The following is a 23,965-nucleotide window of genomic DNA, read 5'->3' as shown; positions in this document are numbered from 1 at the left end:
GGTTACATCCCCTGGGCAGAGATGGCCCAAAACTCCCTCCGCCACTCCTCCACTAACCTGTCTCCATTTCAGTGTGTATTAGGTTATCAGCCGGTCCTGGCACCATGGCATCAGAGCCAGATCGAGGCACCTGCGGTGGATGAATGGTTTCGGCGCTCGGAGGAGACCTGGAACGCTGCCCATGTACGCCTGCAACGGGCTATCAGGCGACAGAAGGCGAGCACCGACCGCCAGCACAGCGAGGCCGAGTCTGGCTCTCGACCCGAAACCTGCCCCTTCGTCTGCCCTGCCGGAAGCTGGGTCGGCGGTTTGTGGGACAATTTAAAGTCCTGAGGAGATTGAACGAGGTTTGTTATAGGTTACAGCTCCCTCCTGATTACCGTATTAACCCCTCGTTCCATGTGTCTCTCCTCAGGTCGGTGGTAGCTGGTCCGCTCCAGGAGGTCCCTCCGCCCCCACTGGACATCGAGGGGGCACCGGCGTACTCGGTCCGTTCCATCCTGGATTCGAGGCATCGGGTGGGGGGCCTGCAGTATCTCGTGGAGTGGGAGGGGTACGGTCCGGAGGAACGGTGCTGGGTTCTTAGGAGGGACATCCTCGATCCCTCCCTGTTGAAGGATTTCCACCGTCGTCATCCGACTCGTCCTGCTCCGCATCCTCTTGGCCGTCCCCGAGGCCGGTTTCGGCGCACGTCAAGTGGGGGGGGTACTGTCACGAATTCAGCCAAGGCTGCTCCTCCTCCTTGCTCGGGCAGGCTTTGGCGTTCATCGTCACCAGAGTACTAGCTGCCACCGATCTATGTTTCTGTGTTCTACTTGTTTTGTCTAATTTGCACACAACTGGTTCCAATTACGATAATTTGTTTCCCTATTTTACCCTCTGGTTCCCTCATGGTGTTGTGCGTGATTGTTCGTTGTTTTGTTGTCATTGACATGTTAGTCGGTATTTTCTTCCCTGCGTGGAAGATATGTTATTTACTCTTGACAAGTAAAGTACGTCGTTGACTAAGTTCTGTGTCCTGCGCCTGACTCCGTCCTACCGCTTCACACTGACGCATGACAACTAGCTTCAAACAGCTGAAAATACAATATTTTTGGTTATTTAAAATATATTTCACAGCGGTTTAGATGATGCAATGATTCTCTACACTGGTTTATTGCTTGTTTTGTCACATAAACTTTTAGAATTTTAGCAACCAGGAAATGGCGGAGTGATTTCTGTATATTGCACCTTTAAGGTAATTAAGGTTATTCTTGCAGGGACTCTGTAATCTTCAGTGTTGTCTGTTCTATCAAGATAGTGTTCTTCAGCTCAAACTGTTTGCCAGAGTTGTTAATGAACCACATTCTAACCAGGTGGTTGAATAGGCTATCTGCTAATAATCAGCTCCCTTCAGTGCTGTCATGTCATGGCTGTTGTCCTATGTAGTGTATTTCCTATTCATGTCATACAATGGTATGATAACCATGCAGTCGGCCAGATCACAGAGAGAAGTTAGTATTGTTTTGGAAGCTAAGGGAGTCAGCTACAAGTCATAAAACTGACCTGTTTGGCATAGTCATTCCGTATTATTAAAAGAGTCCTTGTTAAGGCCACTTTTTCAGGGATATCCAAACTTAGATCAAATCAAATCAAATCAAATTTTATTGGTCACATGCGCCGAATACAACAGGTGCAGACATTACAGTGAAATGCTTACTTACAGCCCTTAACCAACAGTGCATTTATTTTAAACAAAAAAAAGTAAAAAATAAAACAACAACAAAAAAGTGTTGAGAAAAAAAAGAGCAGAAGTAAAATAAAGTGACAGTAGGGGAGGCTATATATACAGGGGGGTACCGTTGCAGAGTCAATGTGCGGGGGCACCGGCTAGTTGAGGTAGTTGAGGTAATATGTACATGTGGGTAGAGTTAAAGTGACTATGCATAAATACTTAACAGAGTAGCAGCAGCGTAAAAAGGATGGGGTGGTGGGGCAGTGCAAATAGTCCGGGTAGCCATGATTAGCTGTTCAGGAGTCTTATGGCTTGGGGGTAGAAGCTGTTGAGAAGTCTTTTGGACCTAGACTTGGCACTCCGGTACCGCTTGCCGTGCGGTAGCAGAGAGAACAGTCTATGACTAGGGTGGCTGGAGTCTTTGACAATTTTGAGGGCCTTCCTCTGACACCGCCTGGTATAGAGGTCCTGGATGGCAGGAAGCTTTGCCCCAACCTGTTCCACTACAGCCCCGTCGATGAGAATGGGGGCGTGCTCAGTCCTCCGTACTAATTTTGCATAGAAATGCCAAGGCTATGTCAAAGATCTATCCTCCAAAAGACATATCGTTGTACTAAATTTCAGAATAATACACAATTGCTACACAATTTCCTCTGACATTTCTGTTCCAGTTTCACATGGAATGACCCCATAACGGGGAAGTCATGCCATTGTGTCAACTACATCCGAAGGGAAAGATATGCATGGGAAATAAACACAGGGGGCCTAGCTATCTCAGAGTCAAAAAGATCACACACGTCCAAAACAATGATTTATTCATTCAAGTAGCTTGGCCCCAATTACTTCCCTCCAGAGCAAATAATTACACCGACATGCGTCTGAGAAAAAGGGCTTCCAACGGAGATCCATTAACAAATTAGACACTATTGGGTCTGTGCCACCAGGCTTGGGATACCAATACCATGTGGTATCTGGGAAACTGTCACCATGCGACACTCAGGACACAGGATATGGGTTAGTGGAGTAGGGGGATCAAAGGGGGTCCATACAGCAAAGGCAGGGGCCTCTGCAAACAGGAAGGAAGGCACAGATATAGACTGCTCAAAAAAGAATCCCAAGTCAATTGAAAAGTCATTTAATAAGATAACTGTCATTATGCTATGTGCTGTGCTACATCAATGGGGCAATATTATACTGTCATTGAGAGAGTATTGAAAGTGGTAGAAAATGTATTTCTGATGGTTTATTTTCAATATCTGAACAAGGTATTAGTGTCAATGTGTAGCTCAACAAATTGTATTCTTTATCTCTTGGTTTGGCTAATGCTTTTGTATCGGTGGCCCTCATAGCAAATCGGATCCACTGTCAGCCTGCCATTCCGCATTCCCAGACATAAAGGAGTGCATGTTGGGAGATTTATGAAGCTGTGTGGAAAACTTAATAAGGTAGGTCCTTTACCATGAATATCTTGTTTCTTACTCTGAAAAATACGTACTGAATGTCAAGTTTAACCACACTGCGATTTGCTAATGCTAGTCAATTTCACAGCCATGCCGAATATTTCAGACCAATTAGATTTCTCCTCGTACATAACTGGAAAACTCTCAACTGTGACGCCCACAAGTGTTGGGAAATTGTCCCATTTAGGCTGTTTAATGCATCACTAGTGTAGAATAAGCCCCAGTGGAGCACTTTCCCATCACTCAGTCTGGGGACCTGTCTCACCAAATATAGCAGAAATCGTCTCAGAATACGTTCTTGTATTGTTATCTGTCGCCCTGTTGCAATATAAGCAATATAAACTAGACTAACTCTGGCTTGGACCATAAATTCTTTGTCTGAAGTTTACTACGATTCCCATTGGAACTTTGTTATAAACAAGATTGTGGAAAGTTATGGGAAGCTCAAATATACAGCACTGTGAGAACTTACTACCCTCAAGTCTTGTCGTGGTGCATTCCACACACAGTAACTTTTTCTGTGAGACATTTATCAGATTTTAGAGTGGGTCATTCCGAAGTTCTACAGACATTCCCAAGAGAAGGATATTGAAAATGCTAAAGATCCGTTCTTCTCCTCTGGTATTTACAAGGTTAACTATCGAGAATTGTTAAGTCTATTTATTTTGTCATTAACATGATCCAAAGTGCTTCGCCTCATTTACTCTGTGGTATTTGTGCTCATTACAAATAGTGTGGGATATGCTGCATAACAATATTAATGCAGTAATGTAGCATGCAGAGAGAAAGAATGTCCCTAATTAATACTTTAATAAGCAGCATATTGAATAGATCACAATGATGGTCATTTATAATTACAACTTAATTGTACACTTGTTTGGATCATCCCTAACATTAGACTATACAGAAAATGTATTTGATAAAATGCATTTTCCCCCCACGATTAGTGTACATCCGTCATGTTTACTATACACAAGACACACGTAAAAAAATCCCAGTTCTGAAATGCATGCGCCTACTTTCGCAATCCCCAACTGGTAGAAACAGTGTATGAACTATAGTAAAGTCAATATTTCTGTGGTGACATAGTCGTTCAGGTACATTTCCTTGGAAGGCACGTTTCCGTTTGACTAGGGATGGGCTAATTAGTCAGTATTAGTCACACACTCTAGACCTAGGGTGTGATATATTTTAGATCTGACTTGCCCTTCTGTTTAGACTGTAATCTGGGGGCGCGTTTAGCAGGACTCAATGTTTTGGAACGTTCAGATAGAAATAAGCTATTTAGAACAAGCATGCCTCTCTGAGATGTAGAATAAAGAAGAATGTTTGGTCTATTCATGGAATTTCTATCTGCAATGTTTAACAATGTTTGGCTACTGAACGTGGCCCTGTTGGTGACTTCACTGTGACCTTTTGACTCCCGGCCCATGCCACCACCACTATTTTGAGAGGCCAAACCAAGGGATAGCAGAATGCCATAATGATGTGGTTATCCAGATTTGAATTGAAAATGGCTACGTGTGAATGTTATGATTTAACTGGATAGAACCCAAATGCAGACAAGTACACCAAGCCAGAGAAGTTAACAGGTTTATTATAATGTTCAATAGTCCAGGTTTCCAATAAATGGGGAAGAGCAAGTCCAGGTTACAGGGAGGGTACAGATCCAGGTCAGGGCAGGTGTGGTACCGTAATGTCCTAGTGTCCGTGGTGAGTCCAAAGGAGAGGCCCGATAGTGGAGAGCAGGATGGTGGTGGCAGGAGTGAAGCGGAGGCAGGAGTCAGGTTCCAAATATCTGTGGCACAGGAGAAAAAGTAAATAAACAGTCCAAAAAACACAAGAACGAAAACAGACAGGTTGAGTCGGCAGCGAGACTAACATGGTTGTCTTGACTATGATCTGACGATGAGTGGAAAGTTTGACCGGGTCTTAAAGGCTGAGGTGATTATGGTGAATGAGCTGCAGCTGGAACCCTGACTCCCGCACACCAGACTTCACTCCTGCAATCAAGGACAGACAGAGGGAGGGGGAGAGCAGAGAGAGAGCTACCTAGCAGCAGTAGGCCTAACAGTACCCCCCCTCTACGGACGCCACCTGGCGGCCGACAGGGTTTATCAGGATGTAACCTATGAAACTCACGAACCAGAGCAGGATCCACAATGAAGCTCCTGGGCACCCAGGAACGTTCCTCAGGACCATAACCCTCCCAATCCACCAGGTACTGGAAACCACGACCCCGGCGGCGAACATCCAGAAGTCGCGGACAGTGTAGACCGGACCCCCACCCACGATCATGGGCGGAGGAGGGGGACGAGAGGGCGGGCACAAAGGGCTAACCGACACAGGCTTAATCTGGGAAACATGAAAGGTGGAATGAACCCGTAGGGGAGGCAGGAAGCTGTAGCTTAACCGCGCAGGGGTTAACAATAGACAGTATCTTGAACGGTCCTATAAAACGAGGCGCCATCTTCTTCGACTCCACCTTCAATGGAAGGTCCCGTGACTTCAGCCATACCTCTTGACCAGGAGAGTAACCGGGAGCCTGGGACCGGTGACGGTTGGCTTGCCTCTGCATGTACGCCGAAGCTCGGGACAGAGCTACCCTGGCCTTCCTCCAGACCTTGCAGCAGCGGCGCATGTGGGACTGCACCGAGGGTACCGCAAGTTCCCTCTCTTGGGAAGGGAACAGGGGAGGTTGATAACCCAGAGCACACAGAAAAGGAGACAAACCAGAGGAAGCGTTAGTCAAGGTGTTATGAGCATATTCCACCCAGGGGAGCATGGAGCTCCATGACCCAGGGGTTAGACCCAGTGACACAGCGAAGTGCGGTCTCCATCTCCTGGTTCGCTCTCTCGGCTTGCCCGTTGGTCTGGGGGTGATATCCAGAGGACAGGCTGGATGTAATGCCCAAAGCTTTACAGAAAGCTTTCCACACCTGGGAGACAAACTGGGGACCCCTGTCAGAGACAATATCCGTGGGTAGACCATGAGAGCGGAACACATGTTCAACCAAAATATCAGCCGTCTCTCTGGCAGTGGGCAGTTTAGGTAGGGCCAAAAAATGAGCGAACTTAGAAAAACGATCAATCACCGTAAGAATGACAGTCTTACCAGATGAGGGGGGAAGTCCAGTGACAAAATCCATAGCGATATGCGACCAGGGCCGGCTGGGTATAGGTAGAGGTCGTAGATGACCAGCGCTGGCCTGGGTGGAGTTTTTACTTCGTGCACATACCGTACAAGCAGCAATGAAGGCTCAAGTGTCCGCCTCCATCGTGGCCCACCAGAACTTCCGTCGCACAAAGTCAAGGGTCCGCGAAACTCCAGGGTGACAGGTAAGGGGAGACGAGTGAGCCCACAGAAGTACCTGGGAGCGAGCAGACTCAGGGACAAACATCCGGTTAGGAGGACCCCTCCCAGGGTCAGCTTGATGATGTTGAGCCTGTCTAACAATCCCCTCGATGTCACATGTGATGACTGCAATACTGCAGGTAGGAGGCAAAATGGGTTCCGGGTTACTACCAGTATCAACAGCCGAATGAACACGAGACAGGGCGTCAGGCTTGACGTTGCGACCCAGGACGGTAAGACAGAGAAAAATTGAATCTCCCAAAAAATAGTGCCCACCTGGCTTGACGGGGGTTGAGCTGCTTCGCTGACTGGAGGTAAGCCAGATTCTTATGATCCGTCCAAACGATGAAGGGTTGTTCCGCCCCCTCCAACCAATGTCGCCACTCCTCGAGAGCCAGCTTAACGGCGAGCAGTTCACGATTTCCAACATCATAATTCCTCTCTGCCTGAGAAAGTTTCCTTGAGAGAAAAGCACAGGGATGCAGTTTGTTATCTTCAGGAGAACGTTGTGACAACACTGCACCTACCCCAGTGTCGGATGCATCCACCTCCACGACAAACTGGCGGTCGGGGTCCGGCTGCATCAGAATGGGAGCCGAGGCAAAGCGATGTTTCAGTTCTTCGAACGCTGATTCGGCCCCTTCATTCCAAGCGAACGGTCGTGAGATGGAGGTGAGAGCGGTGAGTGGCGCCGCAATGCGGCTGTAGTCCTTGATGAACCTCCTATAGAAGTTCGCAAACCCCAGGAATCGTTGAAGTTGTTTGCGGGTAGAGGGAGCTGGCCAGTCCGTGACAGCAGAGATCTTAGCTGGGTCCATCCGCAGCTCCCCCTGAGCTATGATGTAACCCAAAAAAGAGGTCTCAGACACATGAAATTCACATTTCTCCATCTTCACAAACAGTTTGTTCTCCAACAACCTTTGCAACACCTGGCGCACATGCAGTTCATGTTCCTGGGAGGACTCTGAGAAAATCAAGATATCATCCAGATAGACAAAAACAAACCGATTCAACATGTCCCGAAGGACATCATTGACTAGTGCCTGAAAAACAGCAGGGGCATTAGACAACCCAAAAGGCATAACCCGATACTCAAAATGTCCCAAGGGTGTGTTGAAGGCAGTCTTCCATTCATCACCCTTACGAATGCGCACCAGGTGATACGCATTTCGTAGATCCAGTTTCGTAAAGATGGTAGCACCATGAAGGAGGGGAAAAGCAGAATTAATCAAAGGCAGAGAATACTTGTTCTTAATGGTGATGTTGTTAAGTCCACGGTAATCAATACAGGGTCTGAGGGTCTTATCCTTCTTAGCAACAAAAAAGAATCCCGCTCCTACAGGTGACGAGGAAGGACGCATAATACCTGCCGCCAAGGAGTCCCGAATGTAGTTCTCCATAGCCTCCGTCTCCGGCCGGGAGAGATTGTACAGGCGACTGCTGGGGGAGCGGGGCTCCTGGCTGGAGGTCAATGGCGCAGTCGTAAGGCCGGTGAGGAGGAAGAGAAGTAGCTCTGTGTTTGCAGAAAACGGATGCCAGGTCATGATACACGTCAGGAACAGCAGAAAGATCCATGGACTCCAGTGGAGGTTGAGGCACTGTACTGGCAGGAGTCTGAGCAGAACACAAACAATTCACATGACAAAATGTGCTCCATGAAACAATGCTACCTGTCACCCAATCAATGTGTGGATTGTGTTTTATGAGCCAGGGGATACCAAGGACCAGGGGAGTCTGTGGGCAGTCGATAATATGGAATTGAATGTTCTCCTGATGATTTCCCGACACTCTAAGACAAACAGGAACAGTCTGATGGGTAATGCGGGTCAACAATTGTCCATTTAGACCCTTAGCCTGCAGCGGACAGTCCATAGGAACAGTCTCCAAATCCATTTGTTGAGCCCACTCTCTATCCAAAAAGCTTTCGTCGGCACCAGAGTCAATCAGCGCACTAACAGAGAAATTCTGGGACTGCCACTGGAGGGATGCCTGGAGCAGAATGCGGGGAGAAGAGGAAGAATCCGCTGCTCGGCTCACCAAAACTTCTCCCATAAATGATGAGCCGGCCCTTTTTCCCCGGACGAACTGGGCAGGAAGGAACGAAATGACCAGCTTCTCCACAATACAGGCAGACCCGAGCCTGAATACGACGTGCACGCTCCTCTGAGGACAACCGTGCCACGACCCACCTCCATGGCTTCGGGTTCCAGTGCTCCTCGTATCGACTCGGGAAGACACGGCTCTCTCCGTAGGGGACGATGCAGGGAGGAGTTTGTTGATGACAGACAGGTTGCTTGGAACTAACACTCCTCTCCCGGCGGCGCTCCCGAATCCGATTATCCAACCTGATAGTGAGTGAAATAAGATTATCCAGCGTAGGCGATTCATCATATGACACCAATTCATCTTTTAAAGTCTCAGACAAAGCATTGATGAACACTCCTTGTAATGCCTCGTCATTCCAACCACTCACTGCTGCTAAAGTCCGAAACTCCACTGCCATCTCCGCCACACTACGAGCCCCCTGCCGAAGAGAAAACAACCGTTTCGCAGCCTCCTTGCCTCGTACGGGGTGGTCAAAAACCTTCCTCATCTCCGTGGTGAAGGCCACGTAAGCGTTGCAAATGTCCGACTGACTCTCCCAGACCGCGGATCCCCAGGCACGAGCGGAACCGCTAGTAGAGTTGATAAGGTAGGCAATACGGGCTCTTTCTGAGGCGTAGGTGAGGGGCTGTTGTTCAAACACTAACGAGCATTGAGTCAAAAAATCGCCACAGGTTCCCATGTTCCCGTCATAGCGCTCTGGAGCAGGAACAAAAGGCTCTCTGATCTGGGCTGAAGGGGTAGTAAGGGCAGACACTTGATTGGTGAGTAATTGAACCTGATTAAGCAGCACCTGACTGTCCTCAGCAATCGTCTTAAACAGGGTATCATGTTGGCCAAGTAGAATGCCCTGATTGGCTATGGCAGTCCAAATTTGAGTGCACTCTGGGGTGGTATCCGAGCTACTGTCTGCTGGGTTCATGTTGGTCAGATCATACTGTTATGATTTAACTGGATAGAACCCAAATGCAGACAAGTACACCAAGCCAGAGAAGTTTTAACAGGTTTATTATAATGTTCAATAGTCCAGGTTTCCAATAAATGGGGAAGAGCAAGTCCAGGTTACAGGGAGGGTACAGATCCAGGTCAGGGCAGGTGTGGTACCGTAATGTCCTAGTGTCCGTGGTGAGTCCAAAGGAGAGGCCCGATAGTGGAGAGCAGGATGGTGGTGGCAGGAGGAAGCGGAGGCAGGAGTCAGGTTCCAAATATCTGTGGCACAGGAGAAAAAGTAAATAAACAGTCCAAAAAACACAAGAACGAAAACAGACAGGTTGAGTCGGCAGCGAGACTAACATGGTTGTCTTGACTATGATCTGACGATGAGTGGAAAGTTTGACCGGGTCTTAAAGGCTGAGGTGATTATGGTGAATGAGCTGCAGCTGGAACCCTGACTCCCGCACACCAGACTTCACTCCTGCAATCAAGGACAGACAGAGGGGAGGGGGAGAGCAGAGAGAGAGCTACCTAGCAGCAGTAGGCCTAACAGTGAATGACAGACATGTCATCACTGTAGGAGGGTTGGGTTTGAAGATCATCTCCTTTCATGTAATGTGAACATACAGTGGATAAGCAGTTAGGACCAGACCAGAGGAGGCTGGTGGGGGGAGCTATAGGAGGATGGGCTCATTGTAGTGGCTGGAATGGAATAAATGGATGTTTGATGTGTTTGGATACCGTTCCATTTGTTCCATTTCAGCCATTACAATGAGCCCGTCCTCCTGTAGCTCCTCCTGTAGGCTCGGCCCTAATTTCTGTGTTCTCTGTCACATGGAGCTGCATGGCAAATGGTCCAGGAACAAAGGACAATGCCAAAGGACTAGTCAAAATCAAATCAAATCAAACTTTATTTGTCACATGCGCCGAATACAACACGTGTAGACCTTACCGTGAAATGCTTACTTACAAGCCCTTAACCAACAATGCAGTTCAAGAAAGAGTTAAGAAAATATTTACCAAATAAACTAAAGTAAAAAATTATAAAAAGTATCACAATAAAATAACAATAACAAGGTTATATTCAGAGGGTACCGGTACCAAGTCAATGTGCGGGGGTACAGGTTAGTCGAGGTAATTTGCACAAGTAGGGAGGGGTAAAGTGACTATGCATAGATAATAGACAGCAGGTAGCAGCAGGGTGTCAATGTAAATAGTCTGGGTGGCCATTTGATTAATTGTTCAGGCTTATGGTTCAGGCTTATGGCTTGGGGGTAGAAGCTGTTAGGGACACTTTTGGTCCTAGACTTGGCACTCCGGTACTGCTTGCCGTGCGGTAGCAAAGAGAACAGTCTATGACTTGGGTGACTGGAGTCTTTAACAATCTTTTGGGCTTTCCTCTGACACTGCCTACTATATAGGACCTGGATGGCAGGATGCTTGGCCCCAGTGATGTACTGGGCCGTACGCACTACCCTCTGTAGAGCCTTACGGTCAGATGCTGAGCAGTTGCCATACCAGGCGGTGATGCATCCAGTCAGGATGCTCTCGATGGTGCAACTGTATAACTTTTTGAGGATCTGGTGACCCATGCAAAATCTTTTCAGTCTCCTGAGGGGGAAAAGGTGTTGTCGTGCCCTCTTCACGACTGTGTTGGTGTGTTTGGACCATGATAGTTTGTTGGTGATGTGGACACCAAGGAACTTTAAACTCTCGACCCGCTCCACTCCACTAATGTTAATGGGGGCCTGTTTGGCCCACCTTTTCCTGTAGTCCACGATCAGCTCCTTTGTCTTGCTCACATTGAGGGAGAGTTTGTTGTCCTGGTACCACACTGCCAGGTCTCTGACCTCCTCCCTATAGGCTGTCTCATCGTTGTCGGTGATCAGGCCTACCACTGTTGTGTCGTCAGCAAACGTAATGATGGTGTTGGAGTCGTGTTTGGACACGCAGTCATAGGTGAACAGGGAGTACAGGAGGGGACTAAGCACGCACCCCTGAGGGGCCCCAGTGTTGAGGATCAGCGTGGCAGATGTGTTGTTGCCTACCCTTACCACCTGGGGGTGGCCTGTCAGGAAGTCCAGGATCCAGTTGCAGAGGGAGGTGTTTAGTCCCAGGGTCCTTAGCTTAGTGATGAGCTTTGTGGGCACTGGGTGTTGAATGCTGAGCTGTAGTCAATGAACAGCATTCTCACATAGGTGTTCCTTTTGTCCAGGTGGGAAAGGACAGTGCGGAGTGCGATTGAGATTGCGTAATCTGTGGATCTGTTGGGGTGGTATGGGAATTGGAGTGGGTCTAGGGTATCCAGGATGATGCTGTTGATGTGAGCCTTTCAAAGCCCTTCATGGCTACCGACGTGAGTGCTACGGGGCGGTAATCATATAGGCAGGTTACCTTCACTTCCTTGGGCACAGGGACTATGGTGGTCTGCTTAAAACATGTAGGTATTACAGACTCGGTCAGGGAAAGGTTGAAAATATCAGTGAAGGCACTTGCCAGTTGGTCCGCACATATTCTGAGAACATGTCCTGGTAATCCGTCTGGCCCCGTGGCTTTGTGAATGTTGTCCTGTTTAAAGGTCTTGCTCACATCGGCCACCAAGAGCATTATCACACAGTCGTCTGGAACAGATGGTGCTCTCATGCATGCTTCAGTGTTGCTTGCCTCGAAGCGAGCATGAAAGGCATTTAGCCCGTCCGGTAGGCTCGCGTCACTGGGCAGCTCACGGCTGGGTTTCCCTTTGTAGTCCATAATAGTTTTCAAGCCCTGCCACATCCGACGAGCGTCAGAGCCAGTGTAGTAGGATTCAATGTTAATCCTGTATTGACTCTTTGACTGTTTGATGGTTCGTCTGAGGTCATAGCGGGATTTCTTGTAAGCGTCTGGATTAGTGCCCCGCTCCTTGAAAGTGGCATCTCTAGCCTTTAGCTTGATGCAGTTGTTGCCTGTAATCCATGGCTTCTGGTTGGGATATGTACGTACAGTCACTGTGGGGACGACGTCGTCAATGCACTTATTGATAAAGCCGATGACTGAGGTGGTATACTCATCAAAGCCATTGGATGAATCCTGGAACATATTCCAGTCTGTGCTAGCAAAACAGTCCTGTAGCATAGCATCTGCATCATCTGACCACTTCCGTATTGAGCGAGTCATTGGTCCTTCCTGCTTTAGTTTTTGCTTGTAAGCAGGAATCAGGAGGATAGAATTATGGTCAGATTTGTCAAATGGAGGGCGAGGGAGAGCTTTTTTATGCATCTCTGTGTGTTGAGAAAAAGTGGTCTAGAGTTTTTTTCCCTCTGGTTGCACGTGACATGCTGGTAGAAATTAGGTAAAATGTATTTAAGTTTCCCTGCATTAAATTCCCCGGCCACTAGGAGCGCTGCTTCTGGATGAGCATTTCCTTGTTTGCTTATGGCCTTATACAGCTCGGTGAGTGCGGTCTTAGTGCCAGCATCAGTTCGTGGTGGTAAATAGATGGCTACGAATAATACAGATGAGAACTCTCTTGGTAGATAGTGTGGTCTACAGCTTATCATAAGGTACTGTACCTCAGGCGAGCAATACCTCGAGACTTCTTTAATATTAGACATCGCGCACCAGCTGTTATTGGCAAATAGACACACACCCCCGCCCCTTGTCTTACCAGACGTAGCTTCTCTGTCCTGACGATGCACGGAAAATCCCACCAGCTCTATATTATCTTTGTCAACGTTCAGCCACGACTCGGTGAAACATAAGATATTACAGTTTTTAATGTCCCGTTGGTAGGATATTCTTGATCGTAGATCATCCATTTTGTTTTCCAATGATTGCACGTTGGCCAAAGAACAGATGGTAGTGGAGGTTTACTCGCTCGCCTATGAATTCTCAGAAGGCAGCCCTTTTTCTCCGTCTTTTCTTCATGCAAATGATGGGATTTGGGTTTGTTCCCGAGAAAGCAGTATATACTTCGCGTCGGCTCGTTAAAAAATAAATATTCGTCCAGTTCGAGATGAGTAATCGCTGTTCTAATGTCCAGAAGTTATTTTCGGTCATAAGAGATGGTAGTAGCAACATTATGTACACAATAAGTTAAAAAATAAGTTACAAACAACGCAAAAAAACTAACAAAATAGCACAGTTGGTTAGGAGCCCGTAAAATGGCAGCCATCCCCTATGGCGCCATTATCTGCAAGCCCTTCCCTCGTCTGAGGGGCCAAAATGTATCTCTGTTACAGTATCCAAAGGACTGACTATTGAATGAGTGATATAATAATGATGTAGTTTACATGTTTGGTATCTATCTGAAACTTGTTCACTGAGGATAACTCTGATGCTATCTATATGGATGTATGATCTCTGTGGTAACTTGTATCTGTACAGGGTGAACTCTAAATATCGCTAAAAGAGGTTCCATTGTCCTCTCAGGAATTTTGTCTAATTTACATTGGTCTCATCCCCTTCACAAGCTATTAGATGCTGTGACACCCTGTGGAGATTGGGCAGTGGTGGTCAGGTTACACTGTAAACTTGGTATCGTTTGATAGGTCAAAGGTGATTGGTTTTGGGTTGAAAGGTTACAGATGTTATAAATGGAATTGAATGCCTTTGTTCTCTCTCTTATCCTGTATCCAGTCCATGGAGGAAGGTTGTACGATCAATTCTCATTTCCTAGGCTTCTGGGCCTCTGGCCTAGTAAGCATCTCTTTGTTCATGCTTTGTCTTCTAAGTTAACTTTAGGATCTATATGCCTAGAAGTATGCTTTGTAATGCTTGTTAATACTGGTAACTTAAGCTCTATGCCTTGTATGTGAATCCATTCATTGTACAATGTTAATTAAATATCTGCCTTTTGATATAGACAATTCTCAGACCAATTCTTACTAGTCAACATCAACTCATTGCCTAATGCTTGTTTGTATATTTTACTTATCTTTATGGAGTCAGATAAACATTTTAATAGGCTAATTGCTAAGTCTTATTACGAGTCACATGTGAGGTATTTCTAATATCATATACAGTATACTGTATATACACATGTCAAATATTACTGCCCACTACACTCCCACCAGCCTCCTCTGGACCAGAGACTGTGTTGCAATGAATCTGAGCCCTGTACCTATCTTCAGTTTAGCAAGCAGTAACACGTGAATATGCAGTAACACATGAATGTGGTCCTCTGTAGCTCAATTGGTAGAGCATGGCGCTTGTAACGCCAGGGTAGTGGGTTCGATCCCCGGGACCACCCATATGTAAAAATGTATGCACACATGACTATAAGTCGCTTTGGATAAAAGCATCTGCTAAATGGCATATTATATTATTATTATATGCAGTAACCACAAGAATATGCACAAGCACAGCAAAAAGCAAAGCACGTCTAAAGCATTAGATGAAAGCTTTGATTAGCAATGCATGGCAGCATTAGAGCAGCAGCAACATTAATCACAAACCAAACTCAAAATGATATGCGATAAGGCCTTCTTTATTGAATATAGCCAGCAATGCATCCATAAACCTTTTATTTAGATTCGGTGTAGAGATGATATAGGAGTTAAACAGTTAATAAAATGGTGATTGGTGTTTAGCTCTGCCTGCCAGGCAGTCTGTCTGTCTGTCTGTCCCCCCCACTCTCTCTCTTACTCTGTATACTTATGCACTGAACAGCTGGTAAGAACAGCCAAAGAAGATCTGATTGGCTGCCTGATTGGCATTCAACTACAGTCACATCTAAAGTACTCATTATACAATGTGCCACTTGATTACAATCTAGATGTCCCCATCCCCAAAGTGCTGTATTGCATGTCAGGAAAATGGGACGAAGATGTCCTTTTCAGACTGATTGAAGATTTGTGTTAGTATGGAATGATTTGTTGTGATACAACTCTGTCAAAGTAATGAAAATCAATGGTAGCGTGACATCACTCTCGTGACCTTCCCCCTATCATGACATTCCTCCCACTCTATTTCTCTCTCCCATTTTCTTTATTTTTCAGAGAATCTCATCCTCTCTCTTTCCCTCTCTCATCCTCTTACCTCTATTGTATAACCTTATTCCACTCTCTCTCATCCTCTCTCATCTCCCCTCCAACCCCTCTCGCTCCCTCACCCCTCTCCTTCATGACCCCTATCTCCATCCTATCTCCATCTCCCTCCCTCCTCTTTCAGTTCCTCACCCTTCCATCTTTGCATCCATCCTCTCTCACTATCCCCTCCTCTCTCCCCCTCTCTCTCTCTCTCTCTCTCTCTCTCTCTCTTTCTCTCTCTGCCTCTCTCACCCCCACCCCTTCTCCCTCCCACCCCCTCTCACCTTGTTGTTTGTAGGGTCACTTCCCAACACCCTCTGTGTCTGTCCTGTTTGATTTCTGTCTGGGATAGGTGCTCTCTCTCCTCTACTATATGGAGGCTCTGTCCCAAATGGCAGCCTATTCCCTATAAAGTGCACTAATTTTGACCAGAGCACTATGGGCCCTGGTCCAAAGTAGTGATCTCTAAAGGGAATAGGCTACCATTTGGGACACAGCCTGAGAATCAATCCACTGAGCTGTGTAGATGAATAAACACAATGGAACATCAGCCAGGAAGCTTAAACTGTCAAAAATACAGTTAACAAAACAAACTCCTCATTGCATTTTATCTTTTTACATTTTTTTCTTTTATTTCTCTGGGTACCGAAAACCCTACATGGCTACAGTGGGGGGAAAAAGTATTTAGTCAGCCACCAATTGTGCAAGTTCCCCCACTTAAAAAGATGAGAGAGGCCTGTAATTTTCATCGTAGGTACACATCAACTATGACAGACAAAATGAGAATATTTTTTCCAGAAAATCACATTGTAGGATTTTTAATGAATCTATTTGCAAATTATGGTGGAAAATAAGTATTTGGTCACCTACAAACAAGCAAGAATCAACTGTGGGAGCAATTATTAGGAAATGGAAGACATACAAGACCACTGATAATCTCCCTCGATCTGGGGCTCCACGCAAGATCTCACCCCGTGGGGTCAAAATGATCACAAGAACGGTGAGCAAAAATCCCAGAACCACACAGGGGGACCTAGTGAATGACCTGCAGAGAGCTGGGACCAAAGTAACAAAGCCTACCATCAGTAACACACTACGCCGCCAGGGACTCAAATCCTGCAGTGCCAGACGTGTCCCCCTGCTTAAGCCAGTACATGTCCAGGCCCGTCTGAAGTTTGCTAGAGTGCATTTGGATGATCCAGAAGAGGATTGGGAGAATGTCATATGGTCAGATGTAACCAAAATAGAACTTTTTGGTAAAAACTCAACTCGTTGTGTTTGGAGGACAAAGAATGCTGAGTTGCATCCAAAGAACACCATACCTACTGTGAAGCATGGGGGTGGAAACATCATGCTTTGGGGCTGTTTTTCTGCAAAGGGACCAGGACGACTGATCCGTGTAAAGGAAAGAATGAATGGAGCCATGTATCGTGAGATTTTGAGTGAAAACCTCCTTCCATCAGCAAGGGCATTGAAGATGAAACGTGGCTGGGTCTTTCAGCATGACAATGATCCCAAACACACCGCCCGGGCAACGAAGGAGTGGCTTCGTAAGAAGCATTTCAAGGTCCTGGAGTGGCCTAGCCAGTCTCCAGATCTCAACCCCATAGAAAATCTTTGGAGGGGAGTTGAAAGTCCGTGTTGCCCAGCGACAGCCCCAAAACATCACTGCTCTAGAGGAGATCTGCATGGAGGAATGAGCCAAAATACCAGCAACAGTGTGTGAAAACCTTGTGAAGACTTACAGAAAACGTTTGACCTGTGTCATTGCCAACAAAGGGTATATAACAAAGTATTGAGAAACTTTTGTTATTGACCAAATACTTATTTTCCACCATAATTTGCAAATAAATTAATAAAAAATCCTACAATGTGATTTTCTGGATTTTTTTTTCTCATTTTGTCTGTCATAGTTGACGTGTACCTATGATGAAAATTACAGGCCTCTCTCATCTTTTTAAGTGGGAGAACATGCACAATTGGTGGCTGACTAAATACTTTTTTTTCCCCACTGTATATTAGGAATCAAAGACTAGGCTGTTTCAAGGCTTTGACCCCTTCAGTGCTTCAGGACTTTGATCTCTGTCCTTTGACAGCTAACTTATGTATCATGAGTTGGAATAGATTGCAGAGAAAGAGACAGGAGTTATTTTTGTTTACTTTGAAGAGATTGGAGATTGTTTACTTCACAGGTAATTTTATTTCTACCAGCTTGGAAATTGTTCTCATGACACAATGAATGCGGAAAGTTGGAACTTCATTCGAGTAGAGAGCTGTGAATTTCACCCCAACACCTCAGAGACTGACTTTTGAACCTCAGGTCAAATGAGGCCAGTTTCAGGTCAGCAGTGTGTTGTAAGTCGCTCTTAATAACAGCGTCTGCTAAATGACGTAAATGTCAAATGTCAAATGTCAGATAAACAGGCTTGCACAGGTCAAGTGAATTTGATCCAGTTTTCTACAGATTGTGGGGCTAACTCAATTGAGTTATCTCTTCTACCCTATAGAACATGACCACCCCTCTGAACCACATACTGCAAGGGGCTTGCACAGTGGACTCTGGACATTGGTTATTTCAGCTCATGGTACATGTTGTAAAACCCTTTTTGGGTTCAAGTTAATATGGTAAAAACATTACATTTAACTATAGAATGTTTATGTGTTCCCGTGTGGAAAAATGCATTACAAAAAAACATTACTTATGAAAATGTTAAATCTTATTTATTTCCAATCCAACATAATTACATTGCATTTATGTAATTTCTAATTTCATTCCATCAGAGAATTCATCTAGAACCCTATATTGTATTGGCCTTTTGTGGCTCCTGTCCTGTCCTGTCCTGTCCTGTCCATGCATTGTGAAAAGAACAATGTGCAAATGCAAATCAATTTATAACATTTTTGACGCGTTTTTCTGGATTTTTTGTTGGTGTTATTCTGTCTCTCACTGTTCAAATAAACCTACCATTAAAATTATAGACTGATCATTTCTTTGTCAGTGGGCAAACGTACAAAATCAGCAGGGGATTAAATACATACACACCCTTCAACCTTTGCCATTGGAAGCAATGGTTGATAGCCTGTAGATGGAGAGAGAGTAAGATCAAGTGACTACCTCTCACAGGAACAGGCATATCAAAGGTCATAGGGGGTGCTAATATTTGTCCTGTTTCACACATGTACAAGTGTGTGGTGAATAATGGAAATGTGTTTTTTGCATATCCAACTGCTCTTGAGAGACACACACACACACGTCGAAGAAGGTAGTTGACATCGAAGAACATCCTGTCAGACTTCAAGAGGACTCACCATTACAACTGGCTGGAGCATCGACAGCGCTTCACAGAAGACAAGCTTCTGGTGCTGACCGATCTACTTCATTAAGTCTTCATCTTAGTTCTGTCTTGTAAGTGCTCAGTTTCTCTAGTTGTATTAATGTGTTCATTCAGACTCAGAGATCATGTCTCATTATTGTCATTCAGATTCAAATACTATTTTATATAATCTCAAATACTTGATTGAGCTTGATTGAGCTTGATTGAGCTTGCCTTGCACAATGGAACAAGTAGAATAGTCGGAAAAGTGCAAAGCCCCACCCATCTGGCACTCCAGGCATACAAAATGTATTTGAAAGATTTCAAATAGTATTTGAACCCAGTTCTGTCATTATGGGTGCGCCCATCATCCTCTGTTCCAAGCAATCTGTCTGCACTTCCTCATAAAAAGGTATTCCTGCCTGGGAATGTTTTGGCAGCGCTTGGCAGGGATGTGATCCCCATGGGAAGAAGTGCAAAGTACGCTCCCGATCACTCTTTCCCAACCATATCCCTCCCACGTATCTCTATCACAGGATGGATTTTCTTCTAGTGATGGCTGATATCTCTGATATCATTCAACCTTATTTATATGTATGGTAGAATCATTTTACACATATTCAAATCTGTTTGGTGCTGTATTATAAAAAGTGGCTTGTACTCTTTGCTGTGTTTGCAATCATTACATCACTATTGTTGTTCCCAATCATATCAGATGGAAGCTGGTTTGTTATAGGCCTTGGAGGCAATATAAGTGTCTTTAGTAGTAGTTTTACATCCTCTTGACAATACAGGCTGAGTGGTTATCCAGTTTTGGTGTGATCGTGTAACTAACTTTATCGGATCAGTATACAGTATGTCTTCCTCTTTCACAGACCTCCACTTCTTACCATCTGAGATCTCACTTTCAGCCGCCCCAAGTTTGATGATGTGATGGCGCAACACAGACAAAGGACTGGTTGTCCATCCCGCTGCAACTGGAGTGTCATAGGGAGCCAGAAATAGGAATTCACTCATCAAATTTGAGGCTAGACCGCAACAAACACTCATCTATCATTAGACAGTTCTGACAGATGTAATACAGTGGCTTGCGAAAGTATTCACCCCCTCCTTGGCATTTTTCCTATTTTGTTGCCTTACAACCTGGAATTCAAATTGATTTTTTGTGGGTTTGTATCATTTGATTTACACAACATGCCTACCACTTTGAAGATGCTAAATATTTTTTTGTGTGAAACAAACAAGAAATAAGACAAAAAAATAGAAAACCTGAGTGTACATAACTATTCACCCCCCAAAAAAGTAATACTTTGTAGAGCCACCTTTTGCAGCAATTACAGCTGCAAGTCTCTTGGGGTATGTTTCTATAAGCTTGGCACATCTAGCCACAGGGATATATTCAAGGCAAAACTGCTCCAGCTCCTTCAAGTTGGTTGGGTTCCGCTGGTCTACAGCAATCTTTAAGTCATACCACAGATTCTCAATTGGACTGAGGTCTGGGCTTTGACTAGGCCATTCCAAGACATTTAAATGTTTCCTCTTAAACCACTCAAGTGTTGCTTTAACAGTATGCTTAGGGTAATTGTCCTGCTGGAAGATGAACCTCCGTCCCAGTCTCAAATCTCTGGAAGACTGAAACAGGTTTCCCTCAAGGATTTCCCTGTATTTAGCGCCATCCATCATTCCTTCAATTCTGACCAGTTTCCCAGTCCCTGCCGATGAAAAACATCCCCACAGCATGATGCTGCCACCACCATGCTTCACTACGGGGATGGTGTTCTCGGGGTGATGAGAGGTGTTGGGTTTGTGCCAGACATAGCATTTTCCTTGATGGCCAAAAAGCTCAATTTTAGTCTCATCTGACCAGAGTACCTTCTTACATATGTTTGGGGAGTCTCCCACATGCCTTTTGGCGAACGCCAAACGTGTTTGCTTATTTTTTTCTTTAGGAAATTGCTTTTTTCTGGCACTCTTCCATAAAGCCCAGCTCTATGTTGAGTGTATGGCTTAAAGTGGTCCTATGAACAGATACTCCAATTTCCGCTGTGGAGTTTTGCAGCTCCTTCAGGGTTATCTTTGGTCTCTTTGTTGCCTCTCTGATTAATGCCCTCCTTGCCTGGTTAATGAGTTTCGGTGGGCGGCCCTCTCTTGGCAGGTTTGTTGTGGTGCCATATTCTTTCCATTTTTTTATAATGGATTTAATGGTGCTCCGTGGGATGTTCAAAGTTTCAGATATTTTTTTATAACCCATCCCTGATCTGTACTTCTCCACAACTTTGTCCCTGACCTGTTTGGAGAGCTCCTTGGTCTTCATGGTGCCGCTTGCTTGGTGGTGCCCCTTGCTTAGTGGTGTTGCAGACTCTGGGGCCTTTCAGAACAGGTGCATATATACTGAGATCATGTGACACTTAGATTGCACACAGGTGGACTTTATTTAACTAATTATGTGACTTCTGAAGGTAATTGGTTGCACCAGATCTTATTTAGGGGCTTCATAGCAAAGGGGGTGAATACATATGCACGCACCACTTTTTCATTATTTATTTTTTAGAGTTTTTTTAAACAAGTTATTTTTTTCATTTCACTTCACCAATTTGGACTATTTTGTGTATGTCCATTTAAATCAATTTAAATTACAGGTTGTAATGCAACAAAATAGGAAAAACGCCAAGGGGGATGAATACTTTTGCAAGGCACTGTATATAAAAAAAGCTACCCTGATGTCCAATCCTCACCAGAACTGGGTTCAACTACTATTTGAAATCTGTCAAATACTTTGAGTGTTTGCTCTAGTCTGCCTAGAGTGCCAGATGGGCAGGGTTGACCGTTTTGGGACTATTCTATTGGGCCATTAAGCCAGGCAAGCTCAATCAAGCACAGATAAAGTATTTAAAATTATTTCAAGTATTATTTCAACCCAGGTCTAATCCTCACTCCACCATCAAGACTCCCTGAACAGTGGTTGGTTCAAGAGGTAAGGAACCTCTAATATCGATACTGACAATGGTTCCTTGGCCACTTCAAAAAGAAAGACAAAAAATATAAGATAATTTCCACTTGAAGGGCATTGGAGAGTGTCCACCTCCGAAGCGGCGTAATGTCAGCAGGTTCAAATAACTGTCAACGACCCCTCTACGACTGGTACTCTGTGGTGTGTGTTCTCAAAAGAACACTGATACTTTGAGTTGTAGACTGTCATGTTATTTGGCTTCTGTTTTTCCAGGAAATTAGTTTTACATATGCGCCGTGATACTAAAGCCTGATGGATAACTAAGCTGATGAGTGCAAATCAAGTAGATTATAATACTTAAAATCTTCTCCTAGTAGCCCTTTACACTCGTACCCATGTGCGGGTTGAAAATGGCAGATTTGGACACTGAAAGCACCTAAATTGGAATGCAGTGGCTGTACAGTAGTATGCTACACATGACATCATGCTTCACAGCACTGTATGGGTTTTTACCAATGATGTACTGTATGTAAAGTAAATCCTGGATTGCTGATGCTATGTATTGGCCATTGAGAGGCTTTGAAGCCACCGGTCAGCCAAATCGGCATTCCCCAATAGGAATGAATGGAATTCTACAGTATTTCAATTAAATGTTTCAAGGACAAAATTATTTGTATTGAAGTATTTTTGTTGTTGTAGTGGGGACAGTAACATGAATAATCTCAAAAGAATATACTTTAAGGAAAATGTTTTTATAGATTTCTTATTTTTATGTTTAGCCCACATAATATAATTTAAAATTAGACATTAAGGTGTCCGTAATAGAATTAATGTGGCAAAAACAAATGCAGACATGTCTATAGCTTCAAAAATATTTTTTACAACAGTAGTGGAGTGCCAAAATGGAGGCACGGTGGCATCAACACAGCACCCCTATCAGTCAACTAGTGTAAATATAAATCATTGGTTTTGGGCCTCAGTTGGTAGAGCATGGCGCTTGCAACGCCAGGGTTGTGGGTTCGATTCCCACGGGGGGCCAGTATGAAAAATGTATGCACTCACTAACTGTAAGTCGCTCTGGATAATAGCGTCTGCTAAATGACTAAAATGTAAAATGTTTTCACTGACAGCCGTTGTGAACTTGAGCGCCCCCATCCCTCCTGCTAATTGGGCAACTTTTGCAAAAAAAAATAATTCTGAATGAGGACTCTATGTATTTTCAAAGATGAGACGTTGATATTGTAATAAATACCGCTTTGATGTCATACAAGCAAGCCCCACACCCGTGAGTCCAAATGTGCATTTCACATTTCCATATCATAAAACTCATGTCATATACAGTGTCAATGTTTATGATCACTATGTTTGATGTACAGTTACAAGATGACATGCCGTCATACCCTGGGTATGTCCTGAACAGAATGAGCCTGTTTGTTTATTGTGAAGAACATTTCCTGTGGACAACGCATCTGAATGCACTCATGGCTCCATTCTATGCGCACCAAAATTACAATCTGCTTCTCTGAATTGCCTTGTGAAAGCCTAACACTGTAAGATCGTATTTTATAATTTAGCTAGTCATGTTGGCAATAGAACAAGCTTTCAAATTATGCCCACCTGACACAGATTGCGATTTATAATGGACCGTTTATGGATTGTGTAAACAACAACAGTAATTGTGTAAAGGCGGGGATGCAGGGATGTGATCCAAATAAAACAACAGTGCTTGCTGTAGTTCAGGGATCATCAACTAGATTCAGCCGCAGGATGTTTTTTGTTGAGCGGATGGTCAGGGGCCAGAACATAATTACAAATAATTTGTAGACTGCAAATTGACCGCAAGAAGCCCAAACAGATAATAATAATGATATACTGGTTGTCCATTATATTAATAATTTCAAACCTTGCTTACATTTAAATAGATCACATACAGGTGAAAGAGGGATTTTTAAGCTTTGAGACAGTTGAGACATGGATTGTGTATGTGTGCCATTCAGAGGGTGAATGGGCAAGACAAAATATTGAAGTGCCTTTGAACGGGGTATGCAACGGTACTGGGATTTTCAAGCTCAACAGTTTCCCATGTGTATCAAGAATGGTCCACCACCCAAAGAACATTCAGCCAACT

The sequence above is a fragment of the Coregonus clupeaformis genome, chromosome 8, assembly GCF_020615455.1.
Source record: "Coregonus clupeaformis isolate EN_2021a chromosome 8, ASM2061545v1, whole genome shotgun sequence".
In the NCBI taxonomy this organism is placed as follows: domain Eukaryota; kingdom Metazoa; phylum Chordata; class Actinopteri; order Salmoniformes; family Salmonidae; genus Coregonus; species Coregonus clupeaformis.
Note: the sequence above shows the minus strand (reverse complement) of the source record.